This window comes from Magnolia sinica, chromosome 3, assembly GCF_029962835.1.
Source record: "Magnolia sinica isolate HGM2019 chromosome 3, MsV1, whole genome shotgun sequence".
NCBI lineage: Eukaryota > Viridiplantae > Streptophyta > Magnoliopsida > Magnoliales > Magnoliaceae > Magnolia > Magnolia sinica.
Genome location: NC_080575.1, coordinates 76,137,262 through 76,155,841, shown reverse-complemented (window position 1 = coordinate 76,155,841; position 18,580 = coordinate 76,137,262).

Below are 18,580 nucleotides of genomic sequence, written 5' to 3'. Positions count from 1 at the left end.
GCACCGACCTTAAATGAGAGCTCGGTTATCAGCCGTTAGATCCCTTCATCGGTTGGGATTCAAGAGACTTGCGCAAGAGAGAGTCTCTTGAAGGAGGACTCGTGCGGCACTTTTTTCGATAAGAGAGGGAAGTGACGTCTCCAAGTTCTGTGGGCCACACCATGATGCATTTTTGTATCTACACCGTCCATCCATTTGGAGAGATCATATTAGGGCATGATCCGAAAAATGAATCGGATCCAAAGCTGGAGAGGACCCCACCACAAAAAACAGCGGGGAGAGTGACGCCCACCGTTAAATTGCATTGAGTGTTTGATCCAGTCAGTCAATCAGGAGCCATAAAATGAATTTACAGGACTGTAAGGCCCAACAACCATTTACAAGCAGTCAGACGGTCTGTGCCTCGTGTCCGGTTAAGGCCCATTATTGGAAGGAATGGCAGACATTATGCGATGAACCGACATAGGTTCTGTCGAGGAATGAGATGGCATCCACTGGGCCATTTCACGCCCACAGAAACGCACGGTCAGGATGCTAATACGCCCATTAATAATAGATATCTGTGGTCAAAAATATATTACGGAAAGAGAGGTTAAATAGTTTGTTTAGACTCTGGTGAAAGTTTGCCACCATTTATTCAAGTTTTGCTTCTCATCCACCGACCACGAGGCAGACTTTGAAGGCAATCCGGTCCACCCAAATTGTGGAACCCACAATGGATGGTACACAGCCCGAAATCATCAATGATCAAAAGCAAGTAATCATCTGGATTCACAAATTGAATTTGAAATGGTGATTATTTTATTTTTAACTTTTTAAATTGATAGCCAACAAATGGATGGTTAGGATTTTTCTATCAGCCTGATCTCCAGGATGTGATCCATCCACAATAGACCTTACAATTGGACACCTTGGGTTGAAGTTAACGGTTGGCATGTGTAGAATGTATAAGACACCACAGCTTAAAGAATATAAGCAGACAATCGATGTGGTAGGGTACCAAACAGCGAGAGAAGTGCTGTTTGACTTTTGACTATGTCAGGAGCTCAACGCGTGTGGTTTTCATCACTCTCATCACTATGAGAGAAGTGTTACGTGGGCCCCACTATGATGTATGTATTTCATCCATGCCGTCCACCCATTCTTTCAGATCATTTTTTGGTATAAGCCCAAAAATGAGGTTGATCCAAATCTCAAGTGGACCGCACAGTGTTAATTGAACGCAGACCATTAAAAACTTCTTGGGGGCCACAAGGTTTTAGATCAAGCTGATATATATTATTTACCTTCATCCAAGTTTTTATGACCTCATCAACAGGTTAGATGTCAAATAGCCATTATAGTGGGCCCTAGGAGGCTTTTAATGACGGAAATTCAATCAAAACTATTTTCCCATGGTGTGGTCCACATGTGATTTAGATATACCTAATTTTTGGGATGAAAATATAAAATTATCTTTCAAAATAGATGGATGGCGTGGATAAAACATATACATCATGGGTCCACATAGCACCAACCACCAGCCACAGTTGATGGCAGCGTCACCAGCCAAACCGCGTCCCTATCTCTCTGTAAAAACTGATGCCGCTCCCTTGCCGAAAAAAGTGCCGCGCAAGTCCTCCTTCAAGAGACTCCCTCCTGCGCAAGTCTCTTGAATCCCAGCCGATGAAGGGATCTAACAGCTAATAACCAAGCTCTCATTTAAGGTCGGTGCGGCCTTGTGCGCAGGAGACCGGGACTCTATATATATATATATATATATATATATTAATGCTCCGTCCAACTAGTTGCGTAATTAATGCTAATAAATTTGTTTCGGGGAAAGTTGTTTACCAGATGAATAGGACTTGATGGCTTGGGTGGGACCCACGGTGGAGTTAAGATGAAATCCACACCAAACATCAGATGAGTCGCCCCAAAATGGTGATAGAGGCAAAAAATCAGATACATCCATAAATAAAGTGGATCACACGGTAGAAAATAGTGCCCCGGAAAAGCTTATCCTCCAAATTGTTTCCCTTCCTATGGTCCACTTGAATTACAAATCAGCATGATTTCTTGGCTCTAGGTCTAACATGAAATTATATATATATATATATATATATATATATATATATATATATATATATATATATATATATATATATATATATATATATAATGAAAGGAATGGATCTTATGTAAACATCATGGTGGCCCACATCAAAAGATGAAAGGTGTGCATTGGTTCCGAGAAAGACTTGGATGGCAAGGTGAGGAACACACAGCTGAATGTGTTGATGTGGCAAAGTTACATGGTCCTCACCATGACGTATATGTTATATCCAGACCATCCATCTATTTTATCATAACAATTTTAGGGCATGAGGCCAAAAATGAGGGAGATCCAATGCTAAAGTAGACCACGCCACAGAAAATAGTGAGGATTAAACCCCACCATTGAAAACTTGTTAGGGTGACCGAAGTTCCGGATCACATTGATATATATTTTTTTCCTAATCCAGGTTTGCGTGACCTTATGAATACATTGGATTATGAATAAGCTGGATGTTGGATGGAAAATAAACATTACGGTGGGCCATAGGAAGGTTTTAATGATGGGCGTTCAATGTTCACTATTTCCTGTGGTGGGGCTCACTTGATAGGTGGATCTGTTTAATTTTTGGGACCATCCATTAAAATGATTTGTAAAAACTGATGGACGGCATGGATATACAACAAATATATCAAAGTGGGTCCCATGGTTAAGGAAGCACCTATTGGTATGTTACCTGGGTAACACCTGATCTACTCGTGTCCCGTCCATCCTCGGTAACGTACCAATTTTCTCGGAACCAACGAGTGCCTCACCGACTTCAACCTTTCATCTTTTAACGGGGCCATTGTGATATGTGTGTGGGATCCACTTCGATCATTATATATTTAATCCCATGTTAGGCCCACAGAAAGAAATCTAGGCTAATTCGGGAATGAGGTGGGCCATACCAAATGGAAACAATTGGGAAAGGTGTTGACCTTTGATTTTTACAGGGCCCACCCAGTTGGGCCTTGGAAATCCACTCCAACCATTATATGCTATACAAAAAGTTAGGCTTGATGTCTAAGAAATCATGCCTATACATGATTCAACTGGGCCATGCCAAGGAAGATGATTTGGAGGATAAGATCTTCCCATATTTTGTTTTCAGTCATGTGGTTCACCTTAACCACGGATGGAGCTGATTTTTAGACCATGGGTCCAGCGTGAGGTGAATCATGTGATGATTGGGGTAGATGAGCCTTTTAATCTTGAGATGTTAAGCCGCGCACTAGTCTTGAAATGTTGAAGTAAGTTGAAGTTCCATATATTATATATTGTCTACGAAATTTGACAATCTACTTGTGTGCTTAAAAGATAATCACTTACAGCATGAGATCGGCTTCCGACTACTCGTTTGTGCTAGTGGATGGAGTGATCAGTTGGATGTCAAAACTTCAGTCTGTGATGACTCTTTTTACAACCGAAGCAGAGTATATGGCCGTGGCGGAAGCATTCAAAGAAGTCGTTTGGTTGAGATGGATGATAAATCAATTTGGGCTTCAGTAGGAAGCCGTGTCACTAAATTATGATAGCGAAAGTGTAATTAATTTAACGAAGAACTCTGTTTATCATTCTTGTACTAAATATATTGATATTCGTCATCATTTTATCCGACATATGCTTGAAGAAGGTGGAGTGACTCTTAAAAAGATCCACACAAGCATGAATCCGATGAACATGCTTACAAAAGTGATTTTTATAAAGAAGTTCAAGTTTTGTACAGCTTCTTTGAAATCGATGAAGGCGAAGTGTGCACGAGAAGCGATGACAATGATGAAGGCAATTAGAGATGGAGCTTGAAGCCTTGGTTTGTGATAATTAAAGACATGGTGGAGATGTTGTCAGATGTCTTCAATCTATCTGTAACTAAGTTTTTTTGGTGGCATCGATAGACCACTCGATTCCATTGAGAAGTTGCTAATCTCATCGACAGTCCACTCAATCTTATCGATAAACTTCCATTTTTTGATCCAAATTGATCTGATCGAAGATGACTTTGATTCCATCGATGGGTCATCGATGACACTTAATCTAATCAAAACCCCCATCAACTGACTTGCTTAGGGCTTTGTAAGCAAATGAAGATAAAAGTTAGGGTTTTTTGTATGGTTTTTAAGGTTTATTCTCGGATCGGTAAGTTCTTTCATCTCTTATAACATTATTTATCATAGTTGATTCACCGTAGCTTTATGCCGTTATTTATTCCTGTGAAGAGTTTTTCCCATAAAACCTTATGTTCTTTGTGTACTTGGTCTATTTGATCTCTTATTGTTTGATTCTCACTCCAAGTTGCTTCCGTGCATCCTCTCAACAATTTTTGAGCATCCTATATTTTATGATAGGATAATCTTGTTACATGGGTTGAATGTCAAACACACATAAGTAGCCTACACATGTAGATATTTTCATGAAATTCTCATCTATGAAGCTGGCCTCCTAATTTTGTAACCTAAGAAAGAACTATAGGGAATCCATTTTCACTCACCAGACCAGCCACAACAGCGGCAGGATGACTGCTTATGCACTTACATGCACTGAATCACTTTTTAAAAGCACTTCCACCTTTACATTTTTCACAAGTGGGAGAGAAGAAGGGCACAAGAGTCAGATGAGTGTGGTGTCTGAATAGGCAGGAATCCTCCCAAGGCTTTTGGGGCCACCATTTTTGCATATGTGAAATCTGTCCATCAGGTGTGCTCCTTGATGCCTAAAATCAGCAGCATCTACAACTCAGGTGGGCCTCATCACAGGGAACAGCTGAAATAAGATGCCAAGCGTATTTCAACAAACCGTTCATCAGGTTTGAATCATGAGGTTGAAGGAAATACTAAAAAAAATCAACCTGATCCAAAACTTAGTGGGCTAAAACGTGTAGTTTTAAGAGATATTTTACATTGTTGCCATTGGTTTGGCCCATAATAGATTTGTTATGGGGCTGATTTTTTGTCTGTACGGTTGTTGGAACGGTTATCACATCATGGATGGATTTCACCCATACAAGGTAGTGGACCAAAGAGCTTGATGTTTTACGCCAGCATAAAGTAGATGGCGTATAGGATTATAGTCTGTTATCAATTAACTGCCTGCTATAATGAAGATTGGTCCTCACTGCAGGCAGCACTATGTGAGCCCCACTATGATATATGTGTTTTATCTAGGCCATATCCAAGTCCATGGATAGGACAGATCCAAAGACCAGGTGGACCACAACACTTGCCGCTGCTTCCTATGGTGTGGTCCACTTGAGCTTTAGATTTACCTCATTTTTGGTCCATACCTTAAAATGATATGAAAAAATAAAATAAATGAATAAACAATCTAAAGCTCAAGTGGAATATAAATAGAGTAGATCCAAAGCTCAAATGGGCCATACCACTTGCCGCAGCTTCCTATGGTGTGGTTCACTTGAGCTTTAGATCTGTCTCATTTTTGAGTCCATGTCTTAAAATGATATGGAAAAATAAAATAAACAAATGGATATTTTCAAGCTCAAGTGGACCATAAATAGAGTAGATCCAAAGCTCAAGTGGATCATACCACTTGCTGCTGCTTCCTATGGTGTAATTCACTTGAGCTTTAGATATACCTCATTTTTGGGTCCATGTCCTAAAATGATGTGAAAAAATAAAATGAATGAACGGATGAAGTAAAGCTCCAGTGGACCATAATTAAGTAGAGTAGATCCAAAGCTCAAGTGGACCACACCACTTGCCGCTGTATGGTATGGTCCACTTGAAGTTTTGATTTGCCTCATTTTTGTTCATGTCTTAAAATGATATGAAAAAATAAAATAAATGAACGGACCGTCTGAATATAACAGATACATCACAATGAGAGAGACGAATTAGTATGTAAAATCCAAGGTTAACATGTGGCAGCCTACCCAATGGACCGTCTGGATCCAAGAAAGTTTCACTTCTCTCCACGGAACTTGTACTAAATTCCTGGTGCCTCAGGCAACAAAAGATCTGTACATTTTGATTTTGTGGCGACTACGTAGATGTCGAGACACCGAAAATCAATGCGATCAGAAATTATGGACCATCCGCCTAATTTTATTTATAAAAGGACATTTTGATAAGAACGGATCAAAAGTCCACGTTCAATGGCTAAAAGTCACGACAGCGAGATGGTGGGAGTTGTCCAATCACTGCTGTTTATATTCTCAAGTCTATCGGCTCGGTGATGCGGATCTCTAGCCCCGAACGGGCCGTTCTGTGGGCGGGCCCACCGTGATGTATCTTTACATCTAAGCCGTCCATCCTCCTTTTCATATCATTTTAAGGCATAAACTAAAAAATGATGCAGATCCAACGATCAAATGAACCATGCCACAGATGACTCTTGCATTTAATGCAATCATTTAATACTTTTGTGCATTTAATGCAACCAATATTATTATTTGGAGTGGTCCACTGGAGCGTTGGATCTGCCTCAATTTTGTGTTTATGCCTTAAAATGATATGAGAAAAAGGATTAAGGGCTTGGATGATACATCATGGTGGGCCCGCCCACAGAACTGCCCGTCCGGGGCAAGAGACTAGCGGGGGTAGGAGGCAATCCGCGTCCCCGTGGGCGACGGTCCCCGCTGCCATGGAAGTAGATTGCCTTCAGCGGCATTCTCCACGGATATCCTTCAAGCACGAAGTGGCCCGGTGCTGTGGGCTCATACTGATATTTGTTTTTATTATCCACATGGTCTGTATATTTTGTCAGTTCATTTTAAGATATGAGCCAAAATATGAGCAGATCTAAGGGTTTCTTTGGATGCTGTAAATTTTTTTTTGTCGTAAATACATCATACATACTGAAAAGAGTTTAAGGACCGATTGGTTTTCATGTTATTCTGTTCAGCTTTTAAGTGGTAATATGTTTTGTAACACCCGGAATCAGAGTGGCGTACGGGGTCGTCTACTAGCGGACTGCTATAGGACCACACTAGACAGTCGCATTGTGCGCATGTGCGAGGCCCATCGTCGATAAAATAGGATAAATAAATTCTCTAACACGAACGGGCCTGAACATGTTTGGTTGGGCATGAGCCGAAGCGTTGGTCTACCCAATAATACATTACGATAAACTGTAATGACCGTGCAACACCCGTAAAGGGTCCGATAAGTCCGAAACTATAGGAAGCTATGAACCTCACTGGGTTTGAGGTCCATCGTGAACGATAGACTCAAACGGCGCCTCTAACTGGACAATTTAGACCGTCAAGTCTGCACTTGCAAGGCGCGACTCTCCAAGTTTAAAACCAGAAAAATTTGAAATTTATATAATTGGCCCCGCCGCTAAAGACAGCAAATTGTGACTCTCCGACCATTAGATTTCATTCAAACTCAAGCCATAGGACGGGGATATTTCCTTGCCCCTATCCACCAAGTCAGACCCCTAATCGAATGACGGTGACCATCGATCGCAAAATGGGTCCCTGCGATCAATTTCCTCATCCGTTTGCTACCAAATTTGGTACAACCCCTTATCAGACTACGGGACACCTATTCCATGGCACAGATAGGCTAAGGGGCCACTGGGGCAGCTCCAAGGACCGGATAGGTACCCTATAAGGTCACATACATTAGGACTAGCTACCCTAGGGCCATTTAGGTTAACCTATAGACTATATAAACTCTAAAAACTCTCTCCCTCACTCCTATACGAATTTTTTCAGCAAAGGGGGGAGAGAGAGAGAGAGGAGGGAGAGGAGGGAGTAGAGAGAGAGTAGAGGGAGAAGAAACTCTAAGGAGCTGGGAATTGAGGAAATTCCCTCTCCTATCATAACCCCACTCCGGAAAGCGCGACTCCGCCACCATAGAATTGGTTTGCCGGAGATCGAAAGATACCCACCCTATCATCTCCCAAATTCTAGTGCATTGAGCCAATGCATGTGTCCTAACATGTAGATTCATTAGCACAAGGCTCCAATGTATCAATTCACGAGTCCGACACCCTAAGGACGACTCCACAAGCCCTCATCAACCCCTAAGTGCGGACCATTGACTTTAGGAGGCCGTTTATCAAATATGAGCAGAAATTAATGATTATGGGTGTAGAATTCACTTTGCATGTCAGTTATATGTAGGTTAATGGTAAATTTGGAGTGTCGTCTCGATTAATTCCCGATTAGGGGAGAACCTTAGGCTCTCAACCACCTTAATCTTTGCTTTGCCTGATTTCCTGTTTATTATAGAAAGAATAAGAGTATGATACATCCCCGATTTTTGAAATAAATAGGGAAAATTTCGCTGCATGCTCCCCAATACTCATGGCTAATTTGATTTCTGCTTACTATGAAAATCAAGCATGACATATCCGTAATTTCTAAAACAAATAGAGAAATTGCTTACCACATATCCCCTATACATTTGACTAACCACCAATTTCAATTTATACATGTTTAAATTCTTTGTAATTGGGCTTGTTTGCATGCTTATTTAGAATTTTCATGTATTTAAGAATCCATGACGAATTATGATGACAATGACTATAATGTATTGCTATGCATGCCTAAATCCTTCACAACTAGAAGTAAACCGACATCTACTTTGATATGGTTTCTTTATACACTGCCCCGTTTTCTAGATTGACCAGTAATTTCAGAACTCGCATGGGCAGCCCCTCCGGTAGGGCCGCCCAAGGACTAATTTGACCTGATTAGTCGAAATATGGATAGTCAACAGTAGTTGGACTACGTGGGACACTTGCTCTAAATGCCGTACTTTTCGTAATTCGTCTAGAGGGGACAAATCGGCTCATAGCTGACCGACCATGTTCGTTAACCTTGTACGTACATGCCTGCTTGAACCTTAGACATCCTGTGTCCATTTATGCCCAATGATAACCAGCTATAAGTCTCGGGAGTTGGGCATGGTGGAATGGGACACTATGCCTGTGCTGTCGGCTTATGCTGGGGCGACGAGCATCCCCGTAGTGACCGCGAGAAAGAACTCTCCTTTACAATTGTCCCTCGTAAGTTTTAAATTGGGAGTAATGAACTCAATCAGGTCAAGGATCGCGAGAGCAAGACCGCCACGACCACTCGGGCCGCGCGATCAGGGTAGGACATTGATCTGTTAGGGTGTCCCAATTTTCCCAAACTGATGGATGAATAAATGTAACTAATCAACATGGCTAACATGCTCACCATCACATCGCATTAGTTAGGATGATGACTTAGCAGTTGAGGTCGCATTGAGGGAGTGTTTGGTATTGCGAACGTTAGACAGTGTCGCTCGAGGGAGTGTTGGATGTGAGGGCATGCATCATATCATGGAACCATACATATGCATTAATAACAATAATTAGGATTTTGTGATTGATTGCTTTTCACTAACTTTAGCTATGGAATTGATAATATGTGTAACTTATGGTTAATGGTACCCACTGAGTTGATCACTCACTCTTACTCTGAGACGGTGTTTTAAAACACAAACCAGAACTTGTCTTAGAAGCAGGGATTACGGAGTTTGATGTGCTTGATGGAGCAAGCGTGGACGAGGAGGAGGAGCGATCGTACTTTCAGATTTTTGGCGCGTCCCCTGCCTTAGGATTAGCGATGGGGCCCAGGGCAGGGTTTTATATTTGTGGATTATGTGTATTTTTGTGGGACATGGCCCCTTATGTTCATTTACATTATCTTTTTGTTGGATCTGCTTATTTTGTGATAATTGCACATATGTTTATTGTTTTGGACTTGATTTATGTTGCATAGTCCACTTAATTTTCTCCCTTGCTTATGAAACAAACCAATTATGCGTATTTTTGTGGGACATGGCCCCTTATATTCATTTACATCATCTTTTTGCTGGATCTGCTTATTCCATGATAGTTGCACATGTATTTATTGTTTAAAACTTGATTTATGCTGCATGGTCTACTTAATTTTCTCCCTTGCTTATGAAACAAACCAATTATGCATATTTTGAAACCTAGTAAGAAATAAGTGGCACCCAGGAATTCGGGAGCCGAGTACTTACTCGACCCCTGAAATTTGGGACGTTACATGTTTACCTGTAAAGTGTTTATAATGAATAAAGTAAGTACTCGTAGTATAGAGCTTTGGTAGAGATTAGGTGGTGAAACTTTCCAAAATTTACAAATCACATGAGAAAGACTTGATTTTTTCAAAGCTCTAAGAGAGCATTAAAGCATGCACATGCTAAACATATTGGATGTCTTCCACTCATCACAATGCGCCCCAATAGCAATCTAGAAGTTTTTAATGGTGGACGTCCCATCCTTCTCTCATGTGGTCCAGTTGATAATGGACGAGCTGTTTTCTTAATGTAACGAAAGATCATTAAGGGAAGAACATGATGAATAGATTGGATGTACTACATATATTGTGGTTGGCCCCACGTATCATGAGGTATATTAACTATTGTGTTCTAACATGTATAATGCCTTTTGTAGCTAAAGACTTTACCGTAACTTGTTTACAACTGCCTTTATAGGCAAATTTATGTATCCAAAGAACCCCGGTAATCAAATTATCTATAACTCCTTTATAACTTAAAAATTTTACTGGCATCCAAACAATCCTAGCTTAAAGCTCAGGTAAACCCCACAACAAGAAATAGTGGGGATAATGATGCTATGTAGGGGTGTACATTGAGTCGAACCAAGTCGAGCTGGCCTCAGCTCGACTCGGCTCGATCATTAGTTGACCCCAGCTTGAATTCGGCTTGTCTCGGTCCTCGAGCCTAACTGGCCAACTCGGCTCGGTTCGGTCAGCAGCTCGGGCCAGTTCAAGCCGAGTTCGCTTGTTCAATATCAAAATCTCACTATATGTAAAACAACAGCAGTGGTTTTAAAGGTATTTTATCAAACACCTTCTAAGCAACATAAAAATCAAGAAAAAAGGGTATTTGTTTCATATACATACCATCCTTGCCACTAGCCACACATCGTTGAGTCATTTCATCAAACACTTGGTAAGCAACATCAATATCAAAGTAACCGAGTCATGGAACTGGTTCGTTCCGAGTTTGATTCGAGTTGGGTTCGATCCGAGTTGAGTCGAGATGGGGCCCGCTCGAACTCGGCTCGAACTCATTTTCGAGCTCAAAAAATTAGCTCGACTTAACTCAAATTCAGCTTCAAACCAAGTTGAACCGGACTTTTTCGAGTTGAGTCGAGCGAGCAAACCGAGCTAGCTTGGTTCGTGTGCACCCCTAATGCTACGTGATGTTTGCCATCCAATTTATTTATAAGGTTGTGTGTAACTAAATGGATGGAGAGAAAATACAAATATGAGCTTGATCTGAAACTTCCCTGGCCCTCCAGATTTTTTCAAGGGCAGAGTGTTCGATCCCTCCTGTTTAATGCGGTGTTGGCCACTTAAGATTTGGATCTGCTTTATTTTTTGACCGGTATCTTAAAATAAACTTATGAAAGAATGGAAGAAAACACAAACATTACAGTGGGCTACACTGTGCTTGAACTTTAAAAGTTTTCAATGGTAAATGTTGAATTTCCATTGTTTAGGCGTGGTTCACTTGAGTTTTGGAATTACTTCAATTTTAGGCTTAGGCCTTTAATTTAGACATTAGGCTAGTAGAGTACACCGTTGAGCACCCAATTGGTGCGGAGATAATATCCATTTCCTAAAGCCTTTGCGGAAATTTCCTGCGCTGGAAATCTAGGTCGGCCACCGTAATGTTTTTGAAAAATCCACCCTAGCCATCCGTTTTGTGAGCTTTTTTAGGACATGAGATCAAAAGTGAGCAGGATCCAAGACTCAAGTACGCTGCACCAAAGGAAATGGGTAGGAAAATTTCTGCCGTTGAAACGTACCCGGGCTCACATGCCATCCGTACCATTCATAACGTCATTCCTACTGGGATGAACTGAAAACATAAATATTATCCTAATTTAGAATTTACGTAGCACCACGAATATTTCAACTTTGGACGTTCAATCCTCATGTTTTCGGTTCACTTGAGCATTGGAACCGGCTCATTTTTAGTCTTATGATTTAAAAGAAGCTCACAAAACGAGGTGGGTTTCTCGTAAAAATCAGTGGCCCCACCTATTTCATAGCAAAGTAAATTGATTTCATGACACATCGAAAAGTAACTTTCTATTTACCACCTATTTCATTTCACACTTATTTGTTTGGAATTCAGTCATGGGGTACATGGGAGATTTGTAGGTGTACCATAACTAATTGGGTCCAATTCAAGCCCAAACCACTGACCCCTAGTGTCGAGATAAAGTGGTGTTTGGTCGAAAATGAGACTAGCCATCTCTTTAGTCAATTGCTGAGTGTGATATCAAGTAATTTATGAAGGTCGAAGATATTCCTCCAATGAGTTTTTTTTTGCCTTGGAATCAAGGACTTTCAAAAGTACAGCATTTGTGTAAATAAGTGGAAATGAGTCAAAAGATAAATGCTAAAGGTGAAACTTACCACTACAATAGGATTGCTAACCTGACTGAGAGTAGCAAGGTGCTTCATATAGCAGTGTGCTATTGAGCGAGGACTGAGCAATACTAGAGTTACAACCTACTATCAGCCTAGCATATAAGCATAGGCGGACGATTCCTAGAGATACATTCTTCTTTCGTATTTGTAACAGTGGAGTACTCTATTGGCTTTATCGGCTCAGAAGCTTTGTCATCAACTATAATAGCCCCAGATTCCTCAATATCCCCCCTCAATATTATTTGGTTGATCAGATTTAGCTAAGAAATTTAGTAGTGATACAAATATTATATTACACTTTATCCGTAGAGGTGGCAATGTTCCAAATGTAATAGTGATTGATCCATCTTCATATTGGGCCGACCTCCATATTTTCCAAATTGGTAGCTCGCTGAAATCAGCGTCTTCTTCCAATATCTTTGCATTTGCGAGCATTTCTTCGATCAACAAACCATCCGTAAAGGAGTTCTAATTGCTCAAAGGCTCTTCTGAATGATTATCATCTTTTACCTTTTTAATTGGTTTCAACTTAGCTTGGTTGATTTGCATAGCTCGTTGAGATGGACAATTCATATATATATATATATATATATATATATATATATATATATATATATATATATATATATATATATATTGTCACGCCCCAAACCTAGAAATCGGATTCACAGGAACCTTGATCGCCGAATTCGGTGCCGATAGCCTCCATAGTACCCCATTCTCGGCTCCTAGCGTCCATACGCCAAATTCCGATCCTGGGATCCTGCAAGGAGGATTTTTTTGTACATTTAACTCGTAATAAGCATAACCACAAGATTACCCAAGTCATAAAGGCAACATCATCATCATATATCCACTAATATAATCATTTGAATACAATGCCGAAAGGGAAATGCATATATCAAAAATCAAAGCTCCAGAGGTCTGCTGCATGCTCCAAGCTCAACGCTACTGCAATCTAACGCCACCTGCACGCATCTATCGTGCATAAGCTTATTGAATGCTTAGTGGGTGGTGAAAGTGTGTGCACAAGGTAAGTGCCAAGTAAGCAATATCAGAGTAATCAGAGTAAGCGAAAATACTAATAAGCCCATAAATCATACAATATCAGAAATACTGGTAAGTTCATAAATCATACAATATCAGAGTAATGCGAATATATGCTGATAGACCCATAAATACCATTAGCTTTATCCAGGCTATGCGATGCAAAAATATAATAAACCAATATTATATACTAAGGAAACAATATAGATCAGCTATGCAATGCGGAGATAGTAAGCCAAATATTATGTGCGAAGGATGTAATGCAATATACAAATCTTGATGAGTCCACGAATACCATCAATTATATCTAGGTCATATAAATGCATAAACATAGCAACTCGAAATGCCATATGCGGCGAATATAATGCGATATGTGGTGCGAATGGAATGACCATGCTGGAGTATGAAGTCGGGATGATAGCACGTAGTATCGTAGGCTACGGGGTCCACCACAAAGGACTTCTGTCCAAACCAGTCCCATACCTAAATTTGGATAGTCAGACTCAACGTGATAAACTCCTGGTCTCAGGTTAGTCGTGCGCCCCAACCAAAATCCTGGCCTTTGCGAAGGTACATGTAACAAATAGTTGCGCACCACCAGCCCAAGTGGATAGTGAATGAATGAATGAATGAGTATGCAACTCATGCTCAATAAGTCCACATATCAGTACGGTTCATCTCTGGGATCATCATCGGGGTTTAGTACACTCTAAATGGCACTGCCGCTCTCCTAGCCGCATAGTCCAAGTGAGCATAAGAAACCTCATTATCCGCCTGGCTAATAGTCTGTCAATACCTATCCGGCACGTCGATAGCGGACCCATTCACGAGCTGGTCAAACTCATCCTAGTATTGCCCCCTACCCTCGGGTGGGTAAGGCCACACCCCCTTCCAACCGACCACGACATAGTGGGAGACACGGCCTCCTGATATTCGGCACTCGGGCGCTCATGTATCCACTCGGTCTCGACGTTGGGGTGTCTCCTGGCCTCGGAAGTTTAGGGATTTTCACCCAGGGACATTTATGGCGCCTGTATGCTAGAACCAAACATTTTCAGTGTCCCATCTGGCCATCCACGATATGCCTGTGGAGGCTACGACCCTGATGTCGCTAGGGCACACAATGCAAGATGCATGAGTCATACAATACACTCATGCATCAATCCTGCACATACCGTGCACTCATGTGAGATAACCTCCGCCTATCAGGGAGTCTCACAACAATCTGCCCAACGACATATGCAATGGTCAACCACATCTCATAACAAACATACAGATGGTGCGTATTGGCATGTATGATAATGCTATGCTGTCACATACTCATAATTAGATCAATAACTGGCCTCAACAATCGGCTTCGACAATGTAAACATTTAACCAACATTGCTCCTAAGGAATGACCCACATAAACATCAATACATATATCATGGTGAAATCACGCATCACATCGGTCCTCAGATACATCGCTTTGGGTCTCATACAAGGGCCGCACATTCATCGCATTGGGCCTCACTCATTGGCCGCATATACATTACATTGGGCTGTATCATATGTGCACTACACATCGCAATGGGCCTCGGCTCATGGGCCATGAATACACCACATTAGGTTTCACGACTCATGGGCTTCAAATACATAAGAGGTGAGCCCTACACATGGGCCTCAAATACATCACAATGAGCCACATCGCCTGGCCCTCAAATACATCTCAATGGGCCTCATCACATAGGCCTCATATACATCAAATTGAGCCTTAAACACGGGCTGAATATACATCACAACGGGCCTCAAATACGGGCCGCATAAACATCACATTGGGCCTCGTCAATCGGCCTCAATATCCAGCCTCGACAATCGGAATCGGCCTCAATAATCAGCCTCAACAATCGAAATCGGCCTCGATAATCAGCCTCAACAATCGAAATCGGCCACGACAATCGGAATCGGCAATCGGTCACGATAATCGGCCTTGATGATCAAAATCAGTAATCGACCTCATCGCAAGGCGGTGCCATATATGGACGACCAATGATGGATTAAACAATATCAATGGGGCCCAAGCGTTTGGGTTAACCCACTAGAGGACAATGAGAATGGGCTTATCCAGGCCTAAGGGAAGGTCACAATGTGGATATTTAACCATTACCGCCCATCAATGTGGACATTCAACCAACATTGCTTCCAAGGAGTGGCCCACATAGGGCCGAACATACAGTGGGCTCACGACCTCATGCAAGGGTTTGATATACATCACAATGGGCCGAATACACAGGCCTAATATACATCACCATGGGCCACGACCCATGGTCCTCCGATACATCATAATGGGCTACGACCCGTAGACCTCAATATACATCAAGTGGACCGCATTAATGGGTCTCATATACACGACAGGTGGGCCTTGCACATGGGCCTCATCACGTCAGGTTGGGCCATGTTAATGGACCACACCAATGGGCCATGAATTCACAATAAGTGGGTCTCACTCATGGGCCAAAGATACATCATGGTGGGCCCCATCATATGGGCCTTAATTACAAGGCAGGCAAACCTCACAGATAGGCCACAAGTACGTCAAGGTGGGCCTCACAGATGGGTCACAAGTATATCAAGGTGGGCACCTCGAATGGACTACAAAATACATTAAAGTGGGCTTGACGGATGGGCCACAAAGTACATCAAAGTGGGCCTGACAAATGGGCCACAAAAATACATCAAAGTGGGCCCAACAAATGGGCCACAAAATACATCAAGGTGGGTTTAATCACATGGTCCAACATAAATATACAATATGTGCATCACGACGGATCGTACAAATAGACGACATAGATATACAATACATATAACACGGCGATGATAAAATAGATACACCATGGTGCATTGCATGGATGGATATCAGGGATAAAACATACATCATGGTGGTGTCCACACTGGCAAAACAGGTGGACGACTTGGGGATCACATACATCAAATGGGACCCACAGAACTTGCTGACGTCAAATGACCAGCTATATATCTGGTGTGAGGTTCCCCAGCCAAACCGCATCCACTGTCCATGGGTTGGACGGTGCGGATGCAATGCATTAATCAAGGTGGGGTCCATGAACGATTTGGACCCCACACACATCATCAAGTGGGCCGTATCAATGGGCCTCAACAATGGGCATATATTTTCATTAAGTGGGCCCATTGTAACATTTATTTTCCAACCAATCTAATTATAAGGCCACAAAGACCTGAATAAGAGGTAAGACAAATTTCATACAAAGGTGGTCATTTAATTCACCACTGTTTTCTACAGTGTGGTCTACCTGATAACTGGACGGTGTGGATCACAAATGGATTGTGGCATGCCCCACATAGCCTGTCAGATGGACGACTGATACAAAATAAATACAATCAAGGCGGGACCCATGAAACTTACCGACATCTTCACAGCAGCAAAATGCCAGCCGCCCAACAGATGGATGATGAGATATAACACATACATAAGATGAGGGCCTAAGGGTCTAGACGGTGTGGAAAAACACATATTTCACAGTGGGTTCCACCTCCTGGTGGATGGCATGAGTGAAACACATCATAGTGGGCCCCTCTAGCCAAATGGATGGACGTGTGAGTATAACACATACCTCAACTGAGGCCCACTGACTGCGTAGCTGGGACCCAGCGTCCCTCCACGGACAACATGGATACAGAACACATACATTAATGTGGGTTCCACCGTCCACTGTCGTGGACGGTGTAAATAAAACACATACATCAGTGGGTCCCACGTGGCGCCCACCTTACGTTTATTTGTCATCCACCTGCTAATAAGGTCACACGGACCTGGATGAAAGGGAAAAACAAATTTCATATTAATCCAGAACATCTGTGACACCCAAAAGGGTTTCAATGGCAGACGCTCAATCACTCTGTTACCTATGATGTGGGCCACCTGAGAGCTGTATATGGCTAATTTTTGGGGGGAACCTGCTGCCCTAAAGGGGCCATCAAATGCACGACATTGATGTTCCAAACACAGCATGGTGGGGCCCATGGCTGGGGCCATGGGTCCTTGCCTGGCCGTCCGTTCGTTAGAGCAGCGTAGCGTCCTGTTGCATGTTTATTTATTTAATTTTATTTTTTTTCGTTTTCCTGTGGTTTTTCACAGGTGGGACCCACATCAACAAAATCCACCCCATCCATTGGTTCCTACAACCCATAACAAATGTAACGAGTCCAATATTGGGCATGTCTCGGAGTACAGAAATAGCAGGGTAGTTTTCAACGGTAAAGAACTGTTTTCTATGCTATGGCCCGCCAAAACCTCGGATTGGCTCCATTTTTTGGCTCAACGCCTAAAATGAGCTGGGGAGTGGAATTGACGGTGTGGATTAGACCGATACATCAAGGTGGGGCCTGCATAGGCAGCCCTTCCCAAAAGCCTTAAAACCCCTCCCCTTTTTCCACCTTTTTCTTTTCTTCTTTATTTTTTTAAGAGAGTGCACCTCACTGTCTCTTCACTCTTCAGTGGAGACGTCCAGGGCCCAGGGACGCTGGACGGACTGCGTACACATATTAATCAAGGTGGGTCCCACATACATGGGGCCACCCTACATGGCATGGATGAAATACATCAGTCATGGTGGGGTCCACATGGACCAAGATGTTATTTGTTATTTCCCTCCATCCTAACTGGCTCAAAACGGGCAGCAAGACGGGCCCCATTCACTGGATGTCCAGAAAATCTGGACAGTCCAGATTGTCGATTAGGTGGGCCATACATACATATCATCATATCATAAAAGAAAATAAAGAGAGGAGGGAGAGAGATAAAGATGGATCTAACCATAGAAGACACCCACCGTAGGATCTTCTTCTCCTTCTTCCGCCAACACGATCTAGAGTTCCAAGGGGTGGATTTTAACGGTCGAGATTAATTGTGGAGGATGGGATCGGGTGGTAGGGAGTGGGCCATACCAAGCTTCTCCATGGAAGCCATGGACGTTAGAGCTCTTGGGATTATTTTTGGAAAATGAAAG